The sequence below is a fragment of the Poromitra crassiceps genome, assembly GCF_964638095.1.
Source record: "Poromitra crassiceps genome assembly, chromosome: 6".
Taxonomy (NCBI): domain Eukaryota; kingdom Metazoa; phylum Chordata; class Actinopteri; order Beryciformes; family Melamphaidae; genus Poromitra; species Poromitra crassiceps.
The window spans coordinates 13,145,549-13,154,302 of record NC_139627.1 but is presented as its reverse complement, the minus strand read 5'-3'; the positions used below and the strand labels follow the sequence as shown (position 1 = coordinate 13,154,302).

General features: G+C 44.9%; 1 pseudogene across 1 annotated transcript in view; it reads left to right on the top strand.

The window, feature by feature from the left end:
* LOC310777715 (ras-GEF domain-containing family member 1B-B-like) overlaps positions 1-8,754 on the top strand; it is a 25,674-nt pseudogene that overhangs the window by 11,031 nt on the left and 5,889 nt on the right. Inside the window, exons 6-8 of the transcript XR_014554044.1 lie at positions 6-189; positions 3,572-3,646; positions 6,846-6,938. The product of XR_014554044.1 is annotated as a ras-GEF domain-containing family member 1B-B-like (transcript). The remainder of the gene's footprint in view (positions 1-5; positions 190-3,571; positions 3,647-6,845; positions 6,939-8,754) is intronic.

Genomic DNA, 8,754 nt, shown 5'->3' with positions numbered 1-8,754 from the left:
CCCAGCGGCTGATCAAGCGTCTGTCGGCCCTGGGTCAGTACGAGGAGGCGGGTGGCGGCGCTGGTCGCCGTGGCGATGGAGAGGCCCGCCTCCCTGAAGAGCAAACAGGCCCCCGGTCAGCGCGGAGACGTACTGAGCGTGTGCGATGACCCCTTCGTCCTCGCCCAGCAACTCACCCATATCGAACTGGTAAGAAGTGACATGGGTCATCTGGCATGGACTGCACTAGCATGTCAAGTTAAAAGAAGACATTTGTTTATTTTGGACCTCTATATAAGGAGTCTCTTCAGCCCTGGAGTTCTTGGACCAACAGACAATGGGCCTTTTTTACGGTGGCTACCCAGCAAGCAAAATTACATCATGATAACGTTGTGATGACGTCTTTCAGTGACGTCCAGGACGTGGCCAAATCACATGCTGGTTTGGGGATGATTTAGACGTCTACGCGGGAACGTCAAGCTGACGTTGGGCGTTCGGACGTTCGACAGGGGTTGCAAATTAGCCTTGGCTAGAAACCTGTATGCATGACATCTCTTTTGTAGGTCATATGAAATAATGTTCTATGCATTTGTCCCTGCTCAATAAACGAATAAACGTCGAAGTATGACCATTACCATGAATGGGCATGTTCAGTTATTCTGCTATGTACACAGTGTATATTCAGCAGCTTTATACATAAAGCTATAATTATGTCCAAATTAACAATTTATGCTACATTTTCAAAAAATATAATACTACCGTGTGTGGGATTTGATCTCGGGGTCGGCTATTCTACCACTACGCTATCTGTTCACTGAAACGTTCTGCTGTACGTTGGAGTAATATCAAAACATGGACCCCTTATATCGGTATAACATTCATGGAGTCGGGACAGTTTAAATAAAAACGAAAGCTAATTTAATTCAAACCTTAATCTGGAACTTGTTTTTGATTTAAAACGTTGGCGTCAAGTGTTTATGGATCACACATCACAGGGTAACCGTCTACAATCTGTGTAAGCAGAACCCCGAAACACATTAACGCACAATGCTACAGCATGCAACTTCCAACTCAAATGTATAGTTTACGCCTCGCAGTGTATTTTCTCTCTTTCAAAACAATCTGGCAACACGATATGCAAGTGAGACAATTGCAGGATCCCCCCGCAATTCATCTCCTCGTATAACACCACGAATAAACAGTTTCTTAATCAGCGCAGATTGTCCTGTGTCCACAGGCAAGTGCTGATCACTCGGATTTTGGATAAAAAATAGCCCAGGCTGAGAAATACGTCATTGATTGCAACCATTTAGTTATCCTCATGGATATTTCAGTGAGTGAAATGAGTTGGATAGTGATACAGTGATAATCTGGGCCAGATCTGACTCGTCATGATATGACTTGAGCTGGCCCCGATTGGGCTCCCTCGATTCGTCCGAGTCTGTCCGTGCTTGCTGGGTAGATATAGGTATTTTTCACAGCTGCCATTTTGTGTCCAAAAGGCAGATATAGGCCTTTTTCACAGCTGCCATTTTGTGTCCAAAAGGCAGGGTAAACACAGGTGCAAGCAAAACCTTAATGAGGTTTTCCAACTTCCATGATTGGAAGTTGGAAAAACTCATTACACACACACACACACACACACACACACACACACACACACACACACACACACACACACACACACACACACACACACACACACACACCAGACAGAGACAGTGTCTAACCCTGTCTCTCACGGGCTTCTGCTGCATCAAAACAATAATTTCACTTAATTACTTGGTAATTAACTTAACTTAATTAGTTTGAGTTTGAGCAAAGCGTCAGCTTCTCACTGTGGTGCAGTTAAACAACACACACTCTTTTTATAGAGTTGCTTTTATGTAACGTTGCGGTCAAACCGGTTTGCTTATGTCTTTTATTTCTCTGTGCTGCTTTGATGTGACTCTTATTGAGTTTTTTGGTTTACTGCTGGTATTCCTCACTTGTATTGTTTTCTCCATAAAGCGCTGTGTGCGGTCTGCTTCAGAGAAATGCTATAAACACTTTGTCATTATTCACATTGTATTATTAGGGCCTGTGTCCACCTAGCGTCTTTTCCTCAGCTCCGGCATCTTTTTTCAGTTGTTTCCATTGAGGAGCGAGCGTACTGGGGCGCACACAGACGTCTAGAGAAAGTGCGCTGCGCCCAGCGTCTATTTTCACAGCTCTCCGGTGTTTTTGTGCGCCCGACTCCCAGCGCTTCCAGCTGAAAATATTGTAACTTTTCAGAAAGACGCTGGTGTCGGGTGCCCCTTTTCTGGCGACTAATCATAATGGAGAAACTATCGCAACAGAGACAGAAAGGCTCAATTGTGGGAGCAGATTGGCTAGACACTTAATATTTCTGGTGAGTGTTGAGCTAAATCACTGTATGTGTGTTGTTAGCTAATGTTAGCTGTCAGCTATCAAGCTAGCTACCGCACTGAGCTAACGTTACTTTCAGACTGCTTCCTTGCATATTGTGCGCTGAGATCAGCGCTCCCCAGCGTACTTCCAGCGTTTAATGGTCGGGAAAAGACGCTAGATGGACACACGGTCTTACCTATAAAGATATATTGCTTTCCGTCAGATAGTTTTCTTTTCTGTCAGTCCAACGATTTAAATCGCATCTTAAAGCACATTATTTTTGGTCTTTTATTTTATTGTCGTTTGTTTAAAATAGTGTCTGGCTTTTATTTATTTATCATGTTATTTGATTGTTTTTGTAATGAACCAAGTAAATTGGTCGGTAACTCTGTTTTGAGAAGAGCTCTCAAACTATGGCTTGAATTTGGTGGAATTTGGCCTGGAAAGTCCTTGAATTTGATGTTTAAGTAAGAAGGTGTTTTTTATTTATTTATTTATTTATTTCAGGGACAGTGCAACATTAATGAACATTTTCATGTAAATGTGCCGGATTATAGCCTTAGCTAATTTCCATCCGCAGTCCCTCGACAGGTGAGGTACAGAAAAGTTTAAAAGAAGAAATAAGAAAATTAGTGCATACGTAGGCCATTCATACACATACAGCAATGTAAATGACACATACATACACATAGGGTAAACACAAACAACACAACACAAATGAAACAAAAACAGGGAACATTAGGGATATTAACCAAGGTGGACACAGGACTTTCAAGGACATACAAAAACAACACATAAAACAAAAAGGTTTAAATGTGATCGCAGGTTTGATTTGATCTGAGCCATGACTTTAACAGCCCCTTAAAGGTGTGAAAGCTGCTACTCTCTCTGACTGACAGTGGTAGGCTATTCCATAGTTTGCTGCCCCCATAGGACAAAACATTTTGTCCGATAGAGGACCGTCTCAGAGGTAGTTCACAGTCGCCTCTCGACGAGCTTCGCGTGATGTTCTGGGTAGCTCTCCGTTTGATAAAGCAGTGTGTGAACTATTCTCACTGTCCTGATAGTTCTCTCTCTCTCTCTCTCTCTCTCTCTCCCTGTCTCTCTCTCTCTCTCTCTCTCTCTCTCTCTCCCTTGGTCTCTCTCTCTCCCTCTCTCCCTGTCTCTCTCTGTCTCTCGCTCGCTCACTCTCTCCTTGCAGGACAGACTGAGTTTCATCGGCCCTGAAGAATTCATCCAGACGTTTGCCCTGAAGGATCCTCTGGAAAACCACAAGGTACAGAGACTAGGATCATACTCTTTTTTTTCAATTATTTATTCATTTATTTATTTGTGTGTTTGTTTGTTTGTTTGTTTATTTATTTGTTTGTTTGTTTGTTTGTTTGTTTATTATTACCCTGATCACAAAACACATAATGATGATCAGATCACTCTATAACACAAGAGAGTCCCAAGTCTTCTTCAGGGTTCCTACAGTCACGAAAACCTGGAAAAGTCATGGAATTAGATTTTCTTTTGCCCAGGCCTGGAAAGATCCTTGAAAACAATCAAGTCTAAAAAGTTTTGGCAAAGTAATGGACATTTTTTTTTTTTTTTTTTTTTTTTGTTTAATGTGTATGAACCCTGATTCTTAATTGCCTGTTTTTTTCCTGCTTTATTTAAGAATTGCGCTCAATTGGTTATTTAAGAATACACAGAATACAACACAACCCATTTATAATGATCAGCATCAAAATAACAAAGGAAAAAAGCCTTAAGGGGCTGTTCACACAGGACATGTGTATTTCAGAAGCCAGCGCTGGTATGGTAAGGATGCGCTAGGAGGAGTGCTCCTCTTTCAAGGAGCGCACCTGGCGTTTAAGCGTTCTTAGCGGTTAGTGTTTTTGGGCGGAGCGCTCTCTGGGCGTCTCAAGCTGCAAAAAGTTCAACATTTGGAGGAAAAGCGCGCTGCTCGTCAATGTCGCCCCTCCTACCTCTTATCCTGCCAGGGGGATCTTCAACCTCCACTGCTGCCAGAATTGCCAATAATCTGAGTGGAACAAGAAAAGAACGCTCCGTGGCTGTGGTCTGTGCACGCTTTTTCCGGTAAACCGGTCATCGTTTCATCCCTACCTTCACATAGATGTGCATTTGTGTGGCGTTTCTTTATTCTATTTATTTTTCGTGGGCATTCTTTAATGGATCTTTTGTAAACGCATCCAGCGCCGCTCTGCACTCGTCTAAGTGTGTCTGAAGGGCCCTTCTCCGGGCTACGTGGTGCTGTGAGTCACGGTAAGGGGTCGGCTTTAATCAGCGCCGGTGTGCTCCCGCTGGTGCTCCGCATCTCTGCCCTCACTTACATAAGAACCACTTTGTATACAAGAGTGGACGAGTGAGTCAGCGCCAAGCGTCCCGCAGAGCACATGGAGAAGTTTAGATCGGGAGTGGGCCGCCTGCTGTGTTGTGTAAGCCTCTAACGGAACTGCCCCCCCCCCCCCCCCCCACACACACACACACACACACACACACACACACACACACACACACACACTTCCCCCCGATTACATCATCACAGCCAAGGTTTATTTATAAAGCGTTTTTATGAAGTTTATTTATAAAGAAGCTTTTGGCGAGCAGGTTTGCCACACAAGCGAGAGTCGGAAAAGCACAAAAGGGCACAAACTGAGAAATATCAGTGTGTGTGTGTGTGTGTGGGGGGGGGGGGGGGGTTGGGTGAGTCATGGCTGTCAACATTAATTTGCAGAACATATGCGAGAGTAGCAACGGTCAATTTCCTCATATTTAACACATCTACAGGCAGCTCATTGGCTTTGGTCGGAACCACAGTGGGGGCGGGGAAGTAAAATGTTTGCATTCATATCGTTTAAGTTCAAACGGACCAATTAGAAGTGAACCAGGGCTTGTAAACAAAAGTCACGTGACTCACACGCAGCTTGTTTTTTCGACAGGGTTTTGGATCATGGCTCTCGTAACGAACCGCACCTTAGTTCTCGTCAGAGGGCCACAAGTGTGACGTTATTTGGTGACACCGGAGTTTCAGACGTCTTCGTTCTTACCCGGACGAATGAACCGAACCCTGCAGAGTTCCGGATTTCTGGCTTGGATTATCCGTTTGCATTTCAAATGTTTTGTGAGCACCTTAACGTTGGGCATCAGACACTCTGGGTTGTGATGAAGAAGCATGAAAACATAGCCTGACTTCACCAGACCAATTCACAAATGTGAAGGAGGCTGTAAACTAAACTCTCAGTTCAATTTCCAGTGGGCGTTGTCAACCGGCGCAGACTAAAATGCCTCTTGATGCAATAGAGAGCCCCAGGGATGACGTATTTTTGTAGTCGGAACGCGGAAGTCCCGGACTTCCGGGTTCTTCACTGTTTCTGCCTATGGGATTTTTTTATGGGTTTTTGGCGCGATCCTTCAAATAAGGTCTGTGGGCAACGCAAGCTTATTCAAACGCGTACCAGTGTTCAGCGGGATAATCTTCACACATGAGGTCACCGCTCAACCTGGAGTGTTGTTGATGTGTGCGCTGCTGTGCACTGATTACCCCGGGCTGAACGGGCTGAACCAGGTGAGGAAAAGATAATTTCCGTGTTGTCCTTTGAAGTGATGACGTTATTTGACGTATAATATCCCCGTCGACTCAACAGTGTAGTCTCATTTAGCCGTTTGCTAGCTAGCCGCCCTTTTAACGGCACGTAAAAGCTTAAACACTCATAAAAGTGGTCCTCATGCATGAAGATTATCCTACTGAGCACTGGTTCGCGTTTGATTAAGCTTGCGTTGCCCAGAGACCTTATTTGAAGCATCGCGCCAAAAACCCATTCAAAAATCCCATAGGCAAAAACAGTGAAGAACCCGGAAGTGTTGGCATCGATGTTTTCCGGACTCATTCCTGGGGCTCTCTATTGGATAGACCTACTGTGCTAGCAGAGCGTGGAAACATGCTTCTCTGTCAGTCATCGTATCAAACGCGCCCCATATTAGCTGTGATCGGTCGGACCAAGTGGAAATCTATCTGAATGGGAGGGGCATCTGCCAGAGCAAATAAAACATGATCTTGCAGGTTGGTCAGGTTCCCAGGCTAATGAAAACGGTCATCTTGGATCAGAATTGAAGTTGTTGTGCCCTAAAGCAGTGGATCTCAAAGTAGGGTCCGCGGACCCCCAGGGGTCCTTGAAGGGGTCCCCAGCAAAAATGTGGATAATTTATTTTCACTACAATTCCATCCATAAGTAACACAATGACTGTTGTTTTGGTCATGGGTTTCATACACTTTCTGTCATAAAACATCTAAACCTATCAGATGGGGGACCTTCATCTCATCGGTGTCAATTTAGCGGTCCTTGACGTGGAAAAAGTTTGAGAACCACTGCCCTAAAAAACTTGAACTGACACAAATCTGATTAAAATGCCTCATACAACTGCCCAAAAAGTCAAGCAGGTTCACATGGTCTCCCTCTGTGTTTCAGGGTTTCTTCCGGAAGCGTAAGACCAGCAACTTGGAGGCCTACATCAACTGGTTCAACAGACTGAGCTTCCTGGTTGCCACTGAGATCTGTATGGTGAGCTACAACTAATGACCTGTCTGTCTGCCTGTCTGTCTGTCTGTCTGTCTGCCTGCCTGTCTGTCTGTGTCTGTCTGTCTGTCTGTCTGTCTGCCTGTCTGTCTGTCTGCCTGTCTGTCTGTCTGCCTGTCTGTCTGCCTGTCTGTCTGTCTGTCTGCCTGTCTGTCTGTCTGTCTGTCTGCCTGCCTGTCTGTCTGTCTGTCTGTCTGTCTGTCTGCCTGTCTGCCTGCCTGCCTGTCTGCCTGTCTGTCTGTCTGCCTGTCTGTCTGTCTGTCTGTCTGCCTTTCTGTCTGTCTGTCTGTCTGTCTGCCTTTCTGTCTGTCTGTCTGTCTGTCTGTCTGTCTGTCTGCCTTTCTGTCTGTCTGTCTGTCTGTCTGTCTGTCTGTGATGTCGCAACAAAAGTCACTTCCGGGTAGACGCCTGCTCATTGATTTGAATTATGGAGATATCACAAACTTGTTTATTGTTGATTTCTGTTGTCATTTTCAGCCATAACTGTAACGTTAAAGATATATACAGTACCCTACAGTAGATATATACAGTACAGTACAGATATATACAGTACCCTACAGTACCCTACAGTAGTTAAACACAGTGGTCCAACCTATCTGACGTTTGGTTGTGCTTATTTTATGTACTGTGTTGATAAACCAAATCTAACCAACAGACATCTCACCGCTGGTCAGACTAACTGCTAGTTTTGGGTGAACTCAAGCTGTAATTGTTTTGATTCTGTGGCCCAACAGGTAAATTAGGTCTCCAAACTAACGTTAGTGAAAGTGTTGTTAATGAATGAGATATCAAAGCATCAAACATGCGTTTTAGACTGAACCATTTCCTCTTTCTCTCAGTTGTTCCCTGCGCCGTTCCATTCAATTGTATGTAGCCTACGTGATGCAGGCGTTGTCTACCCGGACGTTATTGTAAGTTCACACAGCACGCCGAAGCAAGCTGTACCGAAGCTGTACCCACAAGTTTCATTTCATTGTTTCATTGATTTTCATTTCGGCGCCCATGTTAACAGGTTACAGCCGCCACACCACCGGCATGAGACGCGCATCTCAGGCGCGTGAGACGCGAGGCGTGAGACGCGCGTCATCTAGAGAATAGGAGCAACGCCTATTTTTTCTGCTTACCGCGCGCGTGTCTCTACAAAAATAGACATTAAAATGATCTTTTGCTGTTCATAATCATACAAGCACTATTAACTACATTTTCAAAGCAGACATAATAAAATATAACAACACTTCCGTTGTTGTTTCTCTGGGCGAATTTGCGGCATATCTTTTTTCGACTCTGGTTCGATTTTTGCGAGTTTTCGTCTGCGACTTGAATTGATAACCACTGATTTCCATAGGCTATAGGCCATTTATTTATTTTACAGGGGCAGCCACAGCCAATCAAGGCTCGTTTTGATTTGAGACGGGAGGAGGAGCTCACAGCAGTTCTCCTGCCCTCTGAAAACCACATACAGTACATAGGCTACAACGTGGCTTCGTTCCTCCCCTCCCCTCCCCACACACACACACACACACACACACACACACACACACACACACACACACACACACACACAAACACAAATCAATACTGCCTCGATTATGAAGTGAGCCCAAGCGATCTTCAGTTAAAATCATCATTGTATTGTTTATAGCAAATTTAATAAAAGGTAAACGCTATAGGAAGAGAGTCGGCAGACAGACAGCAGCAACGCAGCAGCAACGCTGCCTGTGTGGATGCCGCGCGCGTCCCAGCCGCGGCCCCCACGCGACGCACACACACGCACTAGGTGTGCGTGACGCTGAAGCCGTGG